This window comes from Schistocerca serialis, unplaced genomic scaffold (genome assembly GCF_023864345.2).
Source record: "Schistocerca serialis cubense isolate TAMUIC-IGC-003099 unplaced genomic scaffold, iqSchSeri2.2 HiC_scaffold_1261, whole genome shotgun sequence".
In the NCBI taxonomy this organism is placed as follows: Eukaryota; Metazoa; Arthropoda; class Insecta; order Orthoptera; family Acrididae; genus Schistocerca; species Schistocerca serialis.
This window is the reverse complement of record NW_026047471.1, coordinates 1363853-1385957: the sequence shown is the minus strand read 5'-3', so window position 1 is coordinate 1385957 and position 22105 is coordinate 1363853. Positions and strand designations below refer to the sequence as shown.

Here is a 22105-nt window from a genome sequence, read left to right as displayed (position 1 = left end):
ATACGGCCCGCAGGGCCAGCACTACTCAGACCTGTAGGCCGGGAAGAAGCTGGATTTAGTCCAGAGCAGCAAGCATTCCGCTCACCACACGAAACGACATTCAGACTAGAGCACAATAAGTAGGATGGTGAGTATATGATCCAGTCTGCTTGATATTTTGTACACACACTTGTTTATATTTTTTACCCCTATCGATATGGGTACATCTTGATAACATGTAACCTTTTTGTTCACAGTCTACGCATTCCTGCTGGACAGAAGAGTGACTATACTGGCCCAGAGCAGCAAGTGTTGTGCTGTCTAAACAAAACACCCTTCAGGACCAAGCACTGGTCTGGGCTGTTGGCCTGAAAGGATCTGACTATAGCGTGGAGCAGCAATAATTCTGCTCGCCATGCAAAACGGCCTTCGAAATTGACCAAAGGAGCTAAAATGGTGAGTATACAATCCAGTGTCCTGTGATAATGTCATCTTACACTGGTTTATATTTTTCACATTGATCAAATGGAGTTTATTTTATTGAAACATAGTTTTGTTGTTTACAGTTACTCAGGCCTGTTTGCTGGCAGTGTGCTGATTTTGGCCCAAAGCAGAAACTGTTCTGAACACTTTACAAAACGGCATTCAGAGCCAACCACTACTCAGATCTATTGTCCGTGAAGAATCTGATTTCAGCCCACAGCAGGAAGCATTCCGGTCACCAGGCAAGATTGTGTTCAGACTCGACAACAGGAAGTAGGATGGTGAGTACATGATCCAGTGTGCTTGATATTTTGTTCACACACTTGTTTATATTTTTTTCCTCTAATGACGTGGGTACATTTTGATAAAAAGTAACCGTTTTTGTTCACAGTGTACTCAAGCCTGCTGGCTGGAGGGCGACTATATTGGTCCAGGGCAGCAGGTATTCTGCTCGCTAACAAAACAGCCTTCATGGCCAAGTACTACTCAGGCCTGGTGACGAGAAAGGAGCTGAATTTGGCGCAGAGTAGCAACCATTCTGCTCACTAGATAAAACAGTCTTCAAACTCGAGCGCAAGAGATGGGACTGTGAGTACATGTTTCAGTCCGTTGTGATACTGTGTTCTTATATTCTTCTGCAATTTTACCATGATCTATAAATATACACTTTTATAAAATGTAACCAGTTTCTTCACTGTCTAATCAGGCCTACTTGGCGGCGAGGAGCATTTTGGTCCAGAACAGCAACTACCCTTCTAGCTAGACAAATTGGCCTTCGGTGTCTAGTACTACTCAGAAATGTTGGCCGGGAAGGAGCTAATTTTACCTTGGAGAAATCAGCATTCCGCACACCATGCAGAACGGCCTTCAGCCTCGAGAACAAGGAGAATGGTGAGTATATGTTCCAATCTACTACTTTCTTGTGATCTTACACTTGGTTATTTATTTACCTTCATCTACAACAGTGCAGTTTGATGAAACTTAATGCTTTCATTCACAGTGTACTTACACGTGTTGGGTGGGAAAGACTTTTTGTTGACTCCAGAGCACACACAGATTAGTGTCAACGTCTTCCCAACTATGTTGGACTATTCTTATTTCCTCCCATATCACCATTCTACATTTCTAACACTAACATGCGATCACACATCTTAGTAAGCACCTGCAGACCATTCCGTTTTTTGTTTCTCATTGCTTAACTTCTCAGTTCGGGCTAAAACTACAGAGTTGCTCATTCATAAATTTGGTCCGTTTTTCACCACAGTTAGCGATGTTACAGATAGAAATATTTCATTACAACCTTTACTCTCTCAGATTGTCACTTTGTGAAAGCCACACTAATAGACACAAACCGTTATTTACCGGTAACTTCAGACTGTTGTTTGTGTTAGCTACCTGTGTTCTACTGATCAACAACATTCATTGAAATTTCAACTTAAACTGTAACATAGTTGACCTTCTCTCGGTTATTTTGTGAACATAGTTTATCAATTTGATGTTAATACAAATAAATACATTGGACTGCACTGAGAGAAAGAACCAAGGCAATACACAGCACGGTAACGTAATTCGGAACAACTTGCATGTGACGGTAATCGACGATCTAACAGGAGTGCAGGATTTCATTTTGTCGTAGAACTACGTTGAGTGACTGCGTGCCTTAAGTCTGGCCACACAATCCCTACCTATGATGCAGTTCTTTTAATGCTGCACTCCGGTCTGCACACATCACTGAATCTTGCATAACTACAATAACACTTGGAAAAGGGTCAGTGCACCAACAGAGAAAGAACAAACTATCTGGTAAAATCAACTATTTTGTCGAGGCCCCTTACTTGCCAATGAAGTTAACGGTAAGAATGCACAGCATTTGTGCAAAATTGACAACAGTACTTATCTGAATTCAGGGTGTTGGGAGACAAACTAATGTGGATACAAAACAATCCCGTTGTGACATATTTATTTACTCATAGATAACCTTAAAATCCCTTTGATGTTGTGCCATGTAGCTCTTAGGAAAGTTTTGGACTCTGCCTTCAATAAAATCACACGATTTCTTCAGAACAAAAATCACACCAACAACCTAGACTCAACCACACAGCGATCTTCAACATCTTGTTACAACAATGAGCCAGTATACCAATGAAGCCCACAACCCACTGACCGACAGTTGGTTGAGTCACGATGTATGACCTCCCATATGCTTTGTTCACTTAAACTACCTCCATCTAAGTCTGTAGATATTGCCACCAGGAAAAATAAATACTGAAACGGCAACTAAAAATGGTTCAAATGGTTCTGAGCACTATGGGACTTAACAGCTGTGGTCATCAGTCCCCTAGAACTTAGAACTACTTAAACCTAACTAACCTAAGGACATCATACACATCCATGCCCGAGGCAGGATTCGAACCTGCGACCGTAGCAGTCACGCGGTTCCGGACTGCGCGCCTAGAACCGCGAGACCACCGAGGCCGGCGAAACGGCAACTAAAAAGATTGCCTATGTGATTGTATCTATGTAGTCTTATTTAATATGAAATGAACAAATAGAAAGCATATGATGTAACGATGGCGGATTACAGTCCGAAGTAGGTCCGACATCAGCCAGGCCCCAAGACTTTTCTTCCATTCAATGGCCTGTCTGTCTTACTTAGAACTTTTGAGGCTGCTGTGACATCAGGCAAGCCACTTCATCAATTATTTGTCTATCAAAACTGCAGTGTCCTATATTGGTTTCTCCAGTGGATACTCTTTAGCAGCACTCTCTGAAAAATTTTCACTTCATTGTTATTGCCTTAAAATGCGTTTTTCGGAAGTAGTATTTTTTTTCCTTGGTCGTCCATTCCTTGGACTCGTCCGTTCGCTGATTTCCAAGGGATATCTGCCCTCAAAAATTCAGTCATACGAATTGTTTGTGCCTTAGCGAAACATTATGTCAGCTCTCTGAAACTTTCTGCAACTATGCTCTCCTGCCTGCCCTAATGACATGGTGCCCTTGTCCCCCCTTCCCCCTCCCTTTCCTCCCCATGCAACAATGGCAGCTTCTTCCCTTCAGGTGGTCCAACAAATTCTAATTTCAGTGCTTAGTTGCAACTGATATATCTTGAGATCAAACACTCAAATCACAAAGCATGTTTTCACAAGGCCCTCTCTAATCAAATTGTATGTACATCATCCTGTGATTGCATATACTAATCACTCTCCTTCATTATTTTAATTTATCTATAGATTAGCTATGAGTGTGCTGAGCATGCAAGAATCTACCTCTGCCATGTCTCAACCTTCTCATATTGTTTTTGAAACATTCATGAGCACTGAATATCGGTACATGATAAACTTCACTATCTTTATTTCTACGTCATGCAGGTATATTTCATTTTCTCACATTTTCTCCTGCCCCCAACTGGTCACAGCATTCAATTCTGGCCTTTTCATGTCCTTTGCAAGTCTTACTAGTTTTTAGAACTCCCCCCCCCCCCTCCCCCCCCAACTTTTGTCACTATATATTTTTAAGAAAACATGCACTGATGGTTACATCATTTTATTTGTCATGAGGATATATATATATATATATATATATATATAAAAAACAAAGATGAGGTGACTTACCGAACAAAAGCGCTGGCAGGTCGATAGACACACAAACAAACACAAACATACACACAAAATTCAAGCTTTCGCAACAAACTGTTGCCTCATCAGGAAAGAGGGAAGGAGAGGGGAAGACGAAAGGAAGTGGGTTTTAAGGGAGAGGGTAAGGAGTCATTCCAATCCCGGGAGCGGAAAGACTTATCTTAGGGGGAAAAAAAGACAGGTATACACTCGCACACACGCACATATCCATCCACACATACATGGATGGATATGTGCGTGTGTGCGAGTGTATACCTGTCCTTTTTTCCCCTAAGGTAAGTCTTTCCGCTCCCGGGATTGGAATGACTCCTTACCCTCTCCCTTAAAACCCACTTCCTTTCGTCTTCCCCTCTCCTTCCCTCTTTCCTGATGAGGCAACAGTTTGTTGCGAAAGCTTGAATTTTGTGCGTATGTTTGTGTTTGTTTGTGTGTCTATCGACCTGCCAGCGCTTTTGTTCGGTAAGTCACCTCATCTTTGTTTTTATATATAATTTTTCCCACGTGGAATGTTTCCTTCCATTATATATATATATATATATATATATATATATATATATATATATATATAAAAGAAAGATGATGAAACTTACCAAACAAAAGCGCTGGCAGGTCGATAGACACACAAACAAACACAAACATACACACAAAATTCTAGCTTTCGCAACCAATGGTTGCCTCGTCAGGAAAGAGGGAAGGAGAAGGAAAGACAAAAGGATATGGGTTTTAAGGGAGAGGGTAAGGAGTCATTCCAATCCCGGGAGCGGAAAGACTTACCTTAGGGGGAAAAAAGGACAGGTATACACTCGCACACACACACATATCCATCCACACATACACAGACACAAGCAGACATTTGTAAAGGCAAAGAGTTTGGGCCACGTGGGAAAAATATATCTAAAAAGAAAGATGATGAAACTTACCAAACAAAAGCGCTGGCAGGTCGATAGACACACAAACAAACACAAACATACACACAAAATTCTAGCTTTCGCAACCAATGGTTGCCTCGTCAGGAAAGAGGGAAGGAGAAGGAAAGACAAAAGGATATGGGTTTTAAGGGAGAGGGTAAGGAGTCATTCCAATCCCGGGAGCGGAAAGACTTACCTTAGGGGGAAAAAAGGACAGGTATACACTCGCACACACGTGGAATGTTTCCCTCTATTATATATATATATATATATATATATATATATATATATATATATATATATATATATATAAACAAAGATGAGGTGACTTACCGAACGAAAGCGCTGGCAGGTCGATAGACACACAAACAAACACAAACATACACACAAAATTCAAGCTTTCGCAACAAACTGTTGCCTCATCAGGAAAGAGGGAAGGAGAGGGGAAGACGAAAGGAAGTGGGTTTTAAGGGAGAGGGTAAGGAGTCATTCCAATCCCGGGAGCGGAAAAACTTACCTTAGGAGGAAAAAGGGACAGGTATACACTTGCACACACGCACATATCCATCCACACATACAACCTGTGTCTGTATATGTGTGGATGGATATGTGTGTGTGTGGGCGAGTGTATACCCGTCCTTTTTTCCACCTAAGGTAAGTCTTTCCGCTCCCGGGATTGGAATGACTCCGTACCCTCTCCCTTAAAACCCACATCCTTTCGTCTTTCCCTCTCCTTCCCTCTTTCCTGATGAGGCAACAGTTTGTTGCGAAAGCTTGAATTTTGTGTGTATGTTTGTGTTTGTTTGTGTGTCTGTCGACCTGCCAGCACTTTCATTTGGTAAGTCACATCATCTTTGTTTTTAGCTATATATTTCCTACGTGGAATGTTTCCCTCTATTATAACCATATATATATATATATATATATATATATATATATATATATATATATATATATATATATATATATAAAAAAACAAAGATGATGTGACTTACCAAATGAAAGTGCTGGCAGGTCGACAGACACACAAACAAACACAAACATACACACAAAATTCAAGCTTTCGCAACAAACTGTTGCCTCATCAGGAAAGAGGGAAGGAGAGGGAAAGACGAAAGGAAGTGGGTTTTACGTGAGAGGGTAAGGAGTCATTCCAATCCCGGGAGCGGAAAGACTTACCTTAGGGGGAAAAAAAGGACGGGTATACACTCGCACACACACACATATCCATCCACACATATACAGACACAAGCTGACATATCTGCTTGTGTCTGTATATGTGTGGATGGATATGTGTGTGTGTGCGCGAGTGTATACCCGTCCTTTTTTTCCCCCTAAGGTAAGTCTTTCCGCTCCCGGGATTGGAATGACTCCTTACCCTCTCACGTTAAATCCACTTCCTTTCGTCTTTCCCTCTCCTTCCCTCTTTCCTGATGAGGCAACAGTTTGTTGCGAAAGCTTGAATTTTGTGTGTATGTTTGTGTTTGTTTGTGTGTCTGTCGACCTGCCAGCACTTTCATTTGGTAAGTCACATCATCTTTGTTTTTAGATATATATTTCCTACGTGGAATGTTTCCCTCTATTATAACCATATATATATATATATATATATATATATATATATATATATATATATATATATATATAATTTTTAAGTTAATTCTAATACAACAAATTTCAGTAAGAGTATCTCTTTATGCTATGTATGTAGTGTTATCACAGTTACTTTGTCGTACCACTTAACACTTCACATCTAACTTCACCACACAGTTTCACATGCTAGTGCTGGTGTGTTAACCTATAAGATATGAGGTAAGTGATTATGATCCTCCACCTTGAGATCTAACCCTAGGCATGGGACAAAAGAGAGTATTGCTGTCCACCATGACTCCCATGACACCTTCTTCCTCATTAACACCATGGTCCACTCCAATCCCTACTCCAGAGCCATCTTTCTCTAATGTGAGATAGGTTCATAAATCTCAGAATAAAAGCCTCACAATGACACCTGAAAGCCACCATTTTCCACACCATGTAACAGAGTTTGTATTCTAACTACACACAGATTAATTTGTTACACTACTTTTCCCAAATATTTTCAGAATAATTTTAGCCATGACTTCAGTGATGGAAGCTTACCATTATTACTCATTATGATTTACTCTGTCCAAGGAATACCACTCATGACTCCATAGACTTTTCCCTGTCCATTATTGTACTTTTTTGGTTTTCATACACTAAAAATCATACTTTCTTGATTGCATTTGCTACATTTACTAAATCACTGGACCTTTTTATATTTATACTTCTAAGTCCACCTATTCTGGTGCTCCACACTGCTCAGTCTCTTGTTTCCTTAGCCAATTACATAAAATATACAGATCACACACCTGCTTGTGACACAAATCACTAATCTTCTTAACATCAGATTCTTGCCCTTGTGTATATTACACATTCCGCACTGTTACCTTAGTTCCAAGTTACATTTCTATTAGATTTATTCCTCTTGTAACCTATTTAACTTAAAACATAAAAACACTGTTCATACTTGTATATCACAGAGCGTTACTTCCAATATCATGGTTTACCCAGAATTTTGTCTTGTTTTCACTTCATGTCCCCCTTGTTATTTTCTCTGTATTTCAAAACCCTATTCACACTGTTCTAATTTCGGGATTTTACGTTTATCATGATATCTTCATGACATCCTGTATCCAACCATTGACTTACTTCACATATTCTCTTGCATTTCAATAACTTCCTCACTTCTCAGTTGTCTATATGTACATACTGAAGACAACCAACAATAGATTAAACAAAAGGGGAAGAGAATAGAACAAGGAAAGAATGCATTGTTCTACCCGGCTCAAGTACGCACAGTCGCCTCGCTGTGAAGTTTCCCATAGAGCAGGAAACCTCGTACCCTTTGTAATGTGCCTCGTCTACCATCCCTTCATCAACTTTCCACGCATCTGTTTCTGGTCCTCCTTCCAGAGGATAACTCTTACATCCTTTTTCTGCTTCCCTTTGAACTCTAAAACGATATAAACTTATATTTCATACTTCTTTTTCGTTAGAACCTTTGGTCCTACTTGGAAGTTCAAAATTGCCCAGAAATGGCTCCTTTTACTAAAAAAATTGTGTTACTACTGCCTTTTCCTAACTAAACTCTGCGTGAACAGGCACCATGAAGTTCTAGCGGTACTGACTGGGCGCCATGTCATCCTCAGCCCACAGGTGTCACTGAATGCGGATGTGGAGGGGCATGTGGTCAGCACATCACACCACTGACCGTTAGTCAGTTTACATGACTGGAGCTGCCACTTCTCCATCAAGTAGCTCCTCAGTTTACCTCACAAGGGCTGAGTACAGCCCACTTACCAACAGCGCTCGGCAGACCGAATGGTCACCCATTCAAGTCATAGCCCTGTCTGACAGCGTTTAACTTCGCTGATCTGATGACTGCCTTTTACTGCATGCTGAGATTTTGTTAGAAAACGAATATTTGCATACTTGGAAATACACATGGTTTATTAGGTACCGGTTCAACACAAAGCACATACAACAACAACAACAACAGAGAAACCACACACAGGTGCGTATTACCAACCACTGAACATGAAATACTGACTTTAGTTATTTAGTTATTAAAGAACACCAAAGATGTGAAACACATTAACGCTCTTCCTTATTTAATAACTTGCGAAGTCTACTCTTATTACATAAATACTGATATCTAATGTAAAACAGTGGCTTTTTTAGTATATCAGCAAGTTTTTCTACAGTGTCTACTTTTGCAACTGTGATTTCATAAGCGTCGACTAGTTCACGGACAAAGAAATGCCTTATATGAATATGCTTCATTCTTCAGTGAAACTCAGGATTCTGGGCAAGCCAGATAGCAGTTTTGTTGTCAGCCTGCAGAACTGGTGTTGCCTCCAATTGGTCCATTTCTGTCAGAAGCTTCTTGATCCACACAATTTCCCAAGCACTTCACTGGCAGCCACAACCTCAGCTTCAGTTGTGGCTATGGCAACAGAAGATTGCCTTTGACTAATCCAGGAAATAGGTGCCCCAAAGTACAGACAAAGGACACCATATGTTGAGAGCCCAGAGCCAAGATCACCTCCAATGTGGTCAGCATCACTAGAACACTCTAAAACCTGCTTCTTAGAATTGTTTTTATATAAAAGTCCATAATTTGTTGTGCCTCTCAAGTATCGTAAGATTCTTTTAACTTTCACTACATCACAATCTGTTGATTTCATGATACAACACTGACAGCATATGCAATGTCAGGACGTCTCCCACACATCAGAAACATCAGTGCTCCAACAGCTTGGCTGTATGGAAATTCGGAGTTGCGAGGACTTTCTTCTATATCATTGTCATTTATAATGGGTGTAGTTACAGCCTTGCAGTTCTTCATGCTGAAACGTTCTGGTATTTTCCTGTGTAATGAGTCTGACTTACACATACAGTTCCACATTCTTGTTGGTCAATTTCCAGACCTAAGAAAAATGATGCAGGCACTGAAGTAATTTTAAACTCTTCTCTTAAATCACTGACAATGTCTTCAAGTTCCTGTTCACTGTGAGCTGCAATCAGACCATCATCAACATAAAGCACAAGGAATATTTTCTTACAGCCTTACTGTCTCACGAAAAGACAAGGATCAGCTTCACTCCTCAGAAAGCCCAATTTAGTGAGATAATTACTGAACTTCTCATTCCAGCAATGCAGAGCCTGTTTCAGTCCGTATAGTCTTTTCTTCAAGTGACATGCTCTCCCAGACCCATCGTCACATCCTTGAGGTTGTTGCATATAAATGGTTTCTTTTAAATCACCATAAAGAAAAGCCGTTGAAACATCAATTTGTAAAAGTTTCATGCTCTAACTTGCAGCAACACTTAGTAGTGCTCGAATGGTAGACACTCTAGCTATAGGACTGAAAGTCTGGCCATAGTCAACTCCTTTCTGCTGCGAATAACCCTTAATCACCAATCTTGCCTTGAATTTATTGACTGAGCCATCAGCATTTGTTTTGACTTTATACACCCATCTATTAGGAATGGACCTCTTTGCATATGGTAGGTCAACCACAACCCACGTTCTATTTTCTTGAAGAGCTTTTATTTCAGAATCCATAGCTTCCTTCTAGAAATCGTGTTGAACAAACTTCATGGCATTGCTGTCTGTTTCTGGTTCTTGGAAAGATAGTGAGAGGTTCATTACATAATCAATAAATTTTTGTGGACGTCTGAGGGTTAACCAATCACGCAGACATGGTAAAGCTTCTCCACTTGTGACTTCCTGATCTTCCTCCTAAGCGTCTTCATCTACATCCAAGGAACTGCCATCCTCTTCACTCTCACTATCAATACCATTGGTCTTCAGTCTGAGGTACTGGATCCTGATGACTGAAAACATTCACTGGAAGAGTTGAACTTTTCTCACTCTTCAGTGGCCTCTCCTCGAAGATGACATCTCGTGACCTAATGAGTTTGCACACCTCTCCACAATAAATTCTGTAACCCTCATTGTGATCATATCCAATAAGGACACATTTCAGTGCTTTTCGGTCCATGTTCCTCCTCTGTTGTTTTGGAATATGAGCATAGCAAGTGAGGCCTATCACCTGCGGATGTTTCAGGCTAGGCTTCCTTCCATACCACAATTCATATGAATATGTTCCTGGAATACTGGAAGGCCCTTTTCGGTTTAGAATGTAGGTTGTGGTGTTCACCATCTCTGCCCAAAGTTTCTGTGGAATGTTTGCATGTGCATGCATTATGGCCCTGGCAGTTTCCACAACTGTGCAGTTCTCTCTTTCACTGCACCCATTTTGTTCTGGAGTGTAAGGCATTGTGACGCGTTGAATTACACCCTCTTTGTGAAGAATCTCTTTTGCTTGTTTGTTGTCAAATTCTTTCCCATTATCACTCAGAAGTTCCTTGATGGTATGTCCAGCAGCTTTTGCTTCAGCTATGAACTGCCTTAACTTTTCTGCAACTCCAGACTTTTCTTGTATGAAATTTGTTGCCGTAAACTTTGTACAATCATCTTTGAAAAGAACAAAATACCAGTGCCCTGACACAGAAGGTACTTGAAACGGACCACATACATCAGCGTGAATAAGTTCACCTGGTTCTGCTGTCCTCTTTCTGTTGCCAAATGGTAAACGAAGAGCCTTGACATAAATACAGCCTTCACAAAGTTCACTATCCATTTCCACCTCATTATTTAACTCGCTACAAAGTACAGACTTCACATGGCGGCTTGTTCTGGTTTCCAAATGTTTCATGATAAAGCTGCAACGTATTGTCTCTGCTAGTGGTATTAACTGCGCTGAGGGAGCTAGGTTTCACATTTCTTACAGCAAGTTTAAAAAGGCCTACAAAGCAATCACAGACAACTGCCAATCTAGTAACATTATCAATCTTAAGATGACAAAATTCTACGCTAGATGTGAATTTACTTTCTGGATGTTTATCCTGTGCTGCAAGAACAGAGAATAAATTCTTGTGAATCTGAGGTACATACCATACATTTGTCAAGGTAATTCTGTTCCATTTTCCTCCAACTGCTGCTTCAGTGTCTATTGAGCCTTTTCCAATTGCTTCAATTATGTCCCCATTAGCTGTAGTAACTGAGTGTTTTGTTAGAAAAGGCTGAAATGTTTTGAAACAATTCCTGTCATTTGTAATATGACTTGTTGCACCATTGTCTATATACCAGTCCTCATTTCTACATTCAGAGTTCATCACAGAAGATGTCACAGAAAGAAGTAGTATATTTGTATCTGTTGTAGCTGGTTTTGGAGGTTTGCCATCTGATGCCCACTTTCTGCACACTTTAATTGTATGGTTCAGTTTCTTGCAGTAATTACATATTAATTTCTTATACTTCTTTTTCTCCATTGGATTTACTTGCTGAATGACAGCCTTGATGAGTCTATAGTGAGGACTTCTTGTTTACTAAAATCACCCTCCTTTGTACTCAGAGCTTTTTCATGTGCACACAATTGATTTGTTAAATTATCAATTGTTCTGTCATCTCTAGATGTTAGCATCCAACTAGATTTAAACAAAAAATAGTCTTCTGGTAGTGTACCTAATATTTTACAAATCAAAAACAAGTAAGGCATTTCTGAATTATTTACGATATCTTTAGTAATTTCCTGTTTCAATCCACTCCACAAATTTTTCAGTTTGGAAATGTGTGTCACAATATCGTCTTCAGGAGCCTTTTTGTAACTAAAGAACTGCAAACAAAGGTTGTACATTTTGTCTTCAGAAACACCATCAAATATTTAGTGTAATTCTGTCCACACTTCACATTCTGTATTTAGACGCATTATGTTCTGCAAAGTTTTTTCCGACATATTTGTAGTCAAAACAAGTAGAGCATTGCTGTCTGCTTTGTTAAAAGTTTCTAAAGCACTTTTGTAGATCGCTCTTTGTTCAACGGTAGCACTTTCTGAAATAATACTAGGTTTCACTAACCTGCCTTCCACAAGATCAAGTGCACCAGGAATTCCTTGTAGACAAATACTTATTTTGTGTTTCCAAGTGCTCCAATTTGTTTTGCCTTCCACAACCCCGATGTTGATAATTCTCATTGAATCCATCATTGGTTGCGTGGAATTAACAAATTCAAAGACGTCTTCTTGGAGATAACTTTACACACATTTTACACAGAGCTAAGTTATTATTTTCGTACAAGTGTCCTTTTAACACGCACCTGGGCCCATAACCTGCTGAGATTTTGTTAGAAAACAAATATTTTCCTATTTGGAAATACACATGGAGGTACCAGTTGAACACAAAGCACATACAACAACAACAACAATATACAGAAAAACCACACACAGGTGCGTATTACCAACCACTGAACATAAAATACTGACTTTAATTATTTAGTTGTTAAAGAGCACCGAAGATGTAAAATACATTAACACTGCATGTACATTATTATACAACACCACTCGACATTTACATCACAACAATTCATATTAAAAAATCAATACCTATGATCATGTTGACACTGAGTTTCTGAATTCTCTAATGTGTGTAATTCTGTGACCACAACTTTGAACTGCAAGAGTAGTTTGACTTCATGTTGGATCGTTTTTGGACACCATCCCTGTAGCACCGTAAATTTTAACGTTACAGATCAGCAGTAGTACTGTGCCCATTTTGCTGGGTGAAGTCACCGAAATCTGTGAACAGCTGTCAACCAATACCTCACTTTCTAAGCCACCTACGACTACTTTTACAATTGGATTGACATCAGCTGAAATGGGCACCAACTCTCCTCCACAAAACAACTCTTTTATTTGACTTTTTTTTACCAAACTCAGTCACAGGCATCGAATTTCTATCTTTGCTCTTCCTATTCACCATTGAGCCTGGGAGTCGAAAATCACACTGCATGAGCACTGTCCAACCTTGATGGCAGCTCATATTTGGAATCTCCATCAAATATGAATTTATAAATCATACGAATTTACACACTAAGCAGATTCAGAAGGATGTAGGTTGCAGTATGTACTGGGAGATGAAGAAGCTTGCACAGGATAGAGTAGCATGGAGCGCTGCATCAAACCAGTCTCAGGACTGAAGACCACAACAACAACAACAACGAATTTATAAATCACATTACTTCCGTCCGGAGGCACTCTTGCGTTTTGTAATGAACATGCTTGTTTGAATTCTCTCACTTGCAGTTCAGAAGTGCTTGCTTCCTTGCAGTCTTTTGTATACTGTTCTGGAGCCTGAAGTCCCCAGACTTGCCACATCAATGAATTTTTACTTCTTATTGTTCCAGTTCCAGTCAATTGCTTTTTGTCAAACTGTCATACCATCCCTATAGTACCAGCAGTGTTTAATTCGTCACTTGTGTCATAATAATAACTGGTGTGTAAGTCAGGTGACTCTTCACACACACACTCGGTGGTGCAGGAATGTCTCCCCCACTCATCAGTGTCTCCATTCCTACCAAGTTCACTAGAACTTCCTATCAACTGCCCAACCAAGCTATTCAGCAATCTTGTTCCCTCACTGAGTGCACCTCCTTGCCACCAAGGTAATCTGTGGCAGCTGCTATCCACACTTTATTTATGTTCTTCACTCTTACTTAAAACTGGTCATCACAATGATTGATATTCTGTTGCCTGTCGTGCACATCATCATAAGGGGCACCAGTCTTCCACCTTCCCGCATTTGCTGTGTTATATTTTGCACTATACTGTAAGGGCCATGAGAATATTAGACTCTTTCGAGAAAACGTTCATAATTCTCATAATTGTCATGGAGTGGTGCTACAAGTTCTCACCAAACACAGTATGGTAACAAAAGTTTTATACCCACAGCAACAACTGTACAGCCACCCCCACATCAGTGCTTACAGAATGACTTCATTGTGCCCTGACCAGGTTGATACTAGTCTTCGATCCAGAAATCTATGAGCAGTTCTTGCTGAATTGCTGTAGACCAATATTCTTTCAAAAATTGGAGCTTGATAACTTGTAAATGATTCACCTGTCTAAAGACATCATCTTTGAACTGCTCTGCTGTAAAAGAAGCAGACAGTGAATGAGTTGTAGAAAAGGTAGTAAGAGCAACTTGACTTTCTGCAAGCTGTATCCAAGGCTGTATCCTCAAAGTCTTATGTGGATGACCTTAGCAGCGGCTGGTTCCATGGCTAAATAAAGATGAGGACAGCAACCAGGCAACAGTCGGTTACCACTTCACAGTGGGCTAGTAGCACTTGTCCAGAAACACATGGAAGTATGACTTCTTGAGATGGCTGGAAGTACGAGAAGATTGTACTGAAAGATGTTAGGCGATTAGCCAGTTTCATCCACAGCTAGTTTCACACTCTTGGGTATTATCGTGCAACTTAATGGTATAAACAGTAACAAACATTATGAGCACATTGAAACAAACAAAAATTAACAAAATATAGGCACTAGTAACTTCACTAGGCAAAAATTACATCATATCATTACCTTTGCCAAAGTATCATTAACCACTAAGCCACATTGCAAGACTAAAATGTGAGTAAGTCCCTCATATAACTATGAAACGTAGAAACTGTAGCTTATATGTTTGAAATCTGTGGTAACAGCTAAAAGAGGCGAAACTTCTAAAACATAATAATTGTTTCCAGTTTAAAATACGCACCTCCCTCTTCTCATTATGTGTAAGATCTATGTGTTTTGGCATACAACTTGAAATTTGAGATTTCTCTCGTGTGGCATAGGCACCAGCACTTAAATCAGCATCTTTGTTGTCCACAGGTGTGCTCGGTTGTCTTGGACAGGCCTAATGTCCCCTGTGACGGGTCAGCCAGCAGCGACAAAGTCATTAGTATCGGGGTGGACACCCACCTTCCAGGCAATGGGGCCAGCTCATCACTGACGAGGATTTTTTTCCTATTGTGGTGGGCATCTGCCTACTATAAGCGCAGCCAACACACTAGCAGCACCAGGTGCCGACGTCATGGACACTGACAAGACACCACCTGTTGGATGGAGACGCTGTGGCTCTGCTGCTACCACAACAGAAGCATTACGTCATTGTGAGGCTAACATCAGTACAGTCAGTAATGTTTGCCTGGCATTTAAAACTGATTTTTGTTTACAATAAACAAATTATTTGAGCAACATGAGAATACTCATTGAGTGTAACTATTGTTGTTTAAAAGTTCTCATAAAAAAAACTTCACTGGGATCAGTGTAGGGCATCTGTTTTACCTTTGTACTAGAGTATTATTTACACAATGGTACATGCATTGGCCTATTCACTTTCATTCAGCATCTTGTTTCATCAGAAATCTGTCAGCATTGTTGAACGCAATCACTGCCAACTACTTAGCCTATCTGTAGCAATGTATGTTATGCGTCACCAACCTTGCAATTTCTTCATGGCAGAACTCTCAATAGAGATCAGGTTTCCAGAGCTTCATATTTCCGAAGCTATCTTCAGAGAATAACAGTCCCAGATCGAGAGATTATGCCTGAGAAAAGAAACTTATAATAGAGAAGAATTTATCTGTGGTTGTCACAGACACAGCTACAAACTAATAATCCTGACTTTTTTCCCATGGAAATCTTAACGCTTAAACATCTCTCATGACATACTCTGCCTGAGAAATGGCCACACCAATTTAGTTACTGCAATATGTTCATTCATTTCATGACAGATATTTCACATGAAAAGTCATAATAAAAAGGAAATAATTTCATGCTTGGCAGAGTGAGTGCACCAGCATACATCATTGGTTCAGGAAATGACGTGTTGCAGTCACCTGAGTGGACATCTATCCCTATCAGCCGACTTCCATGATTGGTGGCTGGAGTCTGGTGTGACAAAGTAAACTCTAGAGCACAGTGTTTTGAGCTGGACCACAGCCAACAGCTTTTTTGCATAACATTTTTTGATCTTTTTCTATTACTAAAAGTCAGAAAGTGAAATACATCATTTTTACTCTTCCATTGTAGCAAACTGATACTTTCAGCTTACAGGGGAATGTAAACACATGTCAAGTATTGTGCATCACATAGTAGATATCGACTGCTGTACCAAAACACTATTTCTGGGAAGCTGGATCTTCCCCAATGTGGCGAGAGGTAGTAATAGGTAATGCATCCAGGAACATTGTTGAACATGATTGTTTTTGTGGTGCAGGTGTTAATGGTGGGCAAACGCATAATGTTACTTGATCGAACTGACCTCCACGCCCACCTGTCAATGTTATTGCGACACTGTACTTGTTTCCCTCGTTTGCCTTTCCGGAGGTGCATTTGGCACTGGCTTCAGTTTCATTCATATATATTATTTCTCAAGTCAACATCCCTCTTCTTCAAGACATTGTTATCGTACAGAGATGAATGAGGCATAATTAGAAAATTTTGAGCTATCATAGGCAAAAGGGCATCATGGATGCCCAGCATCATACCTGTATTTTGTGAAGCTAACCCCTTACTCAGGAACAAGAGACTCGGTTTTCATATTTTCTTATTACAAATAACTTCTTATTAACTGGATAATTTGTAAACAGCCGTGTCACAGATAATAACGGTGACCACTGCAGTAGTCCATTATCTCTGCCCATCGTACAGTTGACTTTTCTAAATGAATATACGTTTCAAAACGACAAAGATATTAGTCATAGTCATCATAAATTGTGATTTACGTACTGCTGCTACACCCCAACTTGCTTACATGAAGTAATAAATGCAATCAAAATCCCAAAATACAGTTAGAATTTATTGAGGTCTTAGTGAATACCAGATAAGAAGCGAATTAAAATTGCATTCGCTGTCACTACAAGCAAATTACAGGGACAAAAGTTTAAAAACACAGGATCATATTTACCATATCCATTCTTTACTTAGAGGCAGTTGCATGCTGCCATTTCAGGACTAACGAAACCAACTAACATTTTCGTATCCCTTAAGGAAAATCAAAAATAAAAAGTTCATGAAGCTCTAATTCTTATACGACATATCGTTTACAACGAGGTATTCTAAAGCCCTGGAAGGAATTTCGTTCAAATTTTCTGTGTGGAAATATGTAGAAAATGGTGCTTCATAAATTTATGATTATTATTTCGCTTTTTCAGTTTATTTTTAAAGAATTTTTTTTTTCAGTTCACACAACTATTCTTATCCCAACTGCATTCTTATCCCCAATACTGTCATTATTTAAAATTATGAAAGTGCTAAAGTTTTGTATGGGGCCCCTGATGAATAATAATGTCCAGCTGCATCGAACAGCACAGTTGGAGGTTCTCTTGCAGTGAGAGGATATTTGGCGAATGGGCTGGCCTGTCCGTTCTCGTGACGTAAATCCCATCGAGCACGTGTGAGATCCATTAGGGAAATGTGTTGCAGCATATCCACATTCACCAAGGACCATCCAACAGCTGTCAATCCTGCTGGCAGATGAATCAAACACCCTGCCACAAAAACTTATTACGAAACCTTACTGTCATCAGTGGTGATCACACATTCCTTTAAGAACCATGTCCCGCCATTTGTAAACCTGGGGACCATCATGAAACGCAGACACTTTAGTGTAATTCTACTTTGAATGAAATTGTTATTTCTGTTCTTCTCATTGCACACTTGTTTCAGTGACCTTCTCCAATACACTGCAGCAATTCTTTCTATGAGTGGCCCACATTTCATTGAACCATATTACTTGGCAGAGACATATCTAACAAAAATTATGAACTTTTTGTCCATAGGGTTTGCACAACAGCTATATTGCCATGATTTGATACACAAATAGCCATGATATTGAAGATACTGCAAATCATGATTCACAATAAGATTCTATGCAGCTATTATGTTTCTCTACTCAATCGCAATCATAAGGCCATCTGCAATTATCTACCACAACACCAAGAATAGCCCACACACAGTCATATAGTGATGATAGCTCTAAGTATAAGTCCTGTTGTGAGACATGACACAGGAGTATGACATAATTTTTGTTCATCTCATCACATCTTGATCTGCAGTTATTATCACCATTCAAAATTAATTTTTGTACGTAAAATACCTCCTACATGATAGTACATAATTTTATTTAGCAATGTCAGTTGAAGTCACAATAAATCTCATTGCATCTCTTGAGGTAGTGTCACCTTGAGCTACACCTGCATGAATACTGTGTAAGCCACCTTTAGGTGCCTGGCAGAGGGTTCATCAAAGCACGTTCACTATTCCTCTACCATTCCACTCTGTAACAGTGAAAGGGAAAAACGAACTTAGCTGAAAAGAGATCACTGCTCTGAAAAACAGTTTTGTTTGAATGAATGGAATCATTAGTCATGTATCATGTCCCTCTCTCTCTCCCATAATTTTTGATAATACCAAATGAGCTGCCCTTCTCTGAACTTTTTCAATGTCCTCTTGTCAATCCCATCTGGTAAGGGTACCATACTGCACAATCATACCCTAGCAGAGGGTGGACAAGCATAATGCAGGCAATCTACTTAGTAGACCTGTTGCATCTTTTTAGTGCTCTACCAGTAAAATGAAGTCTTTGGTTTGCCTCCCCCAAAATATTATCTATGTGATCGTTCGAATTTCAGGAACATTGCAGTATAATTATGAACAACACAGGCACTTCAATATTGTAACCATCCACCGACACTTAGCAAGCGACTTTCAGTTAAAAATGTCACCCCTGTATGGCAATATACATAATTAACATACGAATGCCGGTTGTAGATGCATGGTTGACAACATATGGAAATTTGGGTCTGGCTGTGTGTGGCATAATGACAACATATGGACATTTGGGTCTGGCTGTGGGTCACGCTCAGATAGCCTAATGGTAAAGTGATCACTCCTGATAAGTGGGAAATGCTCGGGTAACCTAATGGTAAACTGACAGCTATTAGTAAGACAGAAATCTGCCGCAAGTCTAGGTCCAGCACAAAAAAATTTCATTGTCACTCCATTATACAGCTAATGTTTGTCCATATTTGCAACTACAAATACATTTCATGTACTTATCTGACTCAGTTCTGTCCTATGGTATAATCTGCAACTTGTTGAAGTTTAAATGAAAAAAAAAATTATTGCCACAGAAGTTGAAATAAGAACATTTTGACAAGTTGACAAGTAAATATCTTGAAGAAGCCTCTTCAGGGAGCTAAGAATTCATATACTTACATAACAGTACATGTACTCCATACTGGTATTTCTGGTTCATGATAAAAGTGAATTTAGGGTGAATTCATAAATTCACTGACACAATTTAGAAAAAAATGGTTCAAATGGCTCTGAGCACTATGGGACTTAACATCTGAGGTCATCAGTCCCCTAGAACTTAGAACTACTTAAACCTAACTGACCTAACGACATCACACACATCCATGGCCGAGGCGGATTCGAACCTGCGACCGTAGCGGTTGCGCGGCCCCAGACTGAAGCGCCTAGAAACGCTCGGCCACACCGGCCGGCATCACAATTTAGAATTAAATATAATTTTAATATAGATTACATACCAATCTCGAGTATTCAGAATGGAGCTTATTTATTCTGGTGCAAAAAGTTATAATTGTTTATAAATTGGCTTATGACTGGAAACTGAAAATATCCAAATATTTAAAGTCAAAATAAAAGAATTTAGTAGCCATTCTATGTGCAGTGTACTCAAGGGTACTGAGTAATATAAATTGTGTTTATGTTTGCAAATATGTAGGCAGCTGGTTGTGGTCTGCATAAAGTTGCTGAAATACTCTGTTTGAAGTGTTAAAACACCAGCTAATTAATGTGTGGGAAACGTAGTTCCCCCTTTTTTTTCTTTTTTCAAAATAGTTGTTTCCCTCCTAACAAAAGAAGAAGAGCATAATATTCTAATTCCAAAGAAAACAGATGTTGATAGGTATGGATATTATCAAGCAGTACATTTAATGAGTGAAATACTAACATGAATTATTTGTCGAAGAATGAAAAAACTGGTAGAAGCTGACCTTGGGGAAGATCTGTTTGAATCCCAGACAAATGTAGGGACATGTGAGGCAATATTGACTCTGTGATATTTCGTAGAAGATAAATTAAGGAAAAGCAAACCCACTTTTACAGCATTTATAAACTTAAAGAAAGCTTTTGACACTGCTGACTGGAATAAAATTTTGACAGTAGCACAGCTAAAAAACAGGGAGCCAAAGGTTATTTACAACTTGTTCAGAAACCATATGTCGATTATGAGTCAAGGGGCATGAAAGAGAAGCAATGGTTGAGAAGAGAGTGAGATATGGTTGTAGCCTATCCCTGATATTGTTCAATCTGTACATTTAGTAATCAGTAAAGAAACCAAAGAAAAATTAGGAGTAGGATTAAAGACCAAGGAGTAGAAATAAAAACTTTGAGGTTTACTAGTGAGATTGTAAATCTGTCAGAGATAGCAAAGAACTTGGAAGAGCAGTTGAATAGAATGGACAGTGTCTTGAAAGGAGGTTAAAAGATGAACATTAACAAAAGCAAAACAAGGATGAGGGAATGTAGTCAGGTGATGCAGATGGAATCAGATTAGGAAATGAGGCATTTAAAGTATTACATGAGTTTTGCTGTTTGAGCAGCAAAATAACTAATAGTGGTCAAAGAGAGAGGATGTAAAAATGTGGATTTGCAGTGGCAAGAAAAGTGTTTCTAAAGAAGAGAAATTTATTAATGTTGAATATAGATTTAAATTTTAGGAAGTATTTTTCTGGAAGTATTTCTATGGAGTGTAGTTCTGTATGTATGTGGATGATAAACACTTTAGACAGGAAGAAACAGAGGCTTTTGAAATGTGGTGCTACAGAAGAATACTCAAAACTGGATGGGTAGGTCATGTAACCAATGAGGAATTACTGAATAAAATTGGAGAAAAAAGAAGTTTGTGGCACTGCATGACTAGAAGAAGGGATTGGCTGATGGGACACATTCTGACACATCAAAGTATCACAAATTTAATATTAGAGGGAAGTGTGAGGGGTCCCTTTTAGAGGGAGGCCAAGAGATGAACACAGTACTTAGGTTCGAAAGTATGTAGAGTACAGTAGCTATTTAGAGATGTAGAGCCTTGTGTGAGATAGAGTAATGTGGAGAGCTGCATCAAGCCAGTCTTCAGGCTGTGTGTGGCATAATGCAATAGATTTTCATGATTTAACCACGGACCAAGGACTGTGGTGTTCCTCAGCAGGCCAGAGGCCACAGGCGATGGATTTCGGGAATTGCAACTGTCTCACTGCAAGTACATTGAACAGTGCAGCATTTTATAGACTTTTTATTTATTCTAGTACATTTTGTCACTTCCAAAGTAGTTTATATTTTAGAAAGTATGGATGATAAGACAAAGAAAATTGTGGCAGTCACTGCAGTTTGTATTCTATGTACCCATGTATTTCTTGAAAAAAAGAAAAAAAAAAAAAAAGAAAAGAAATCACGCAATACCTCTGGAATAATGGACATAACACAGTGGATAATAACCGACAATAACAAACTTAGTAGAAGCAACATTTTATTGGCAGGCACTTATAATGTTGGTTTACACAACTCTTCCCCACCTTACATATTTTCTTCAAGAGGTT

At 39.3% G+C, this 22105-nt stretch overlaps 1 long non-coding RNA gene across 1 annotated transcript; it reads left to right on the top strand.

The window, feature by feature from the left end:
- The first annotated feature begins 316 nt into the window (after positions 1 to 316).
- On the top strand, positions 317 to 15415 carry LOC126438137 (uncharacterized). The gene is made up of 5 exons (XR_007581016.1): positions 317 to 435; positions 546 to 743; positions 854 to 1050; positions 1169 to 1353; positions 15309 to 15415. It is a non-coding gene; the product is annotated as an uncharacterized LOC126438137 (long non-coding RNA).
- Positions 15416 to 22105: the final 6690 nt, after the last annotated feature.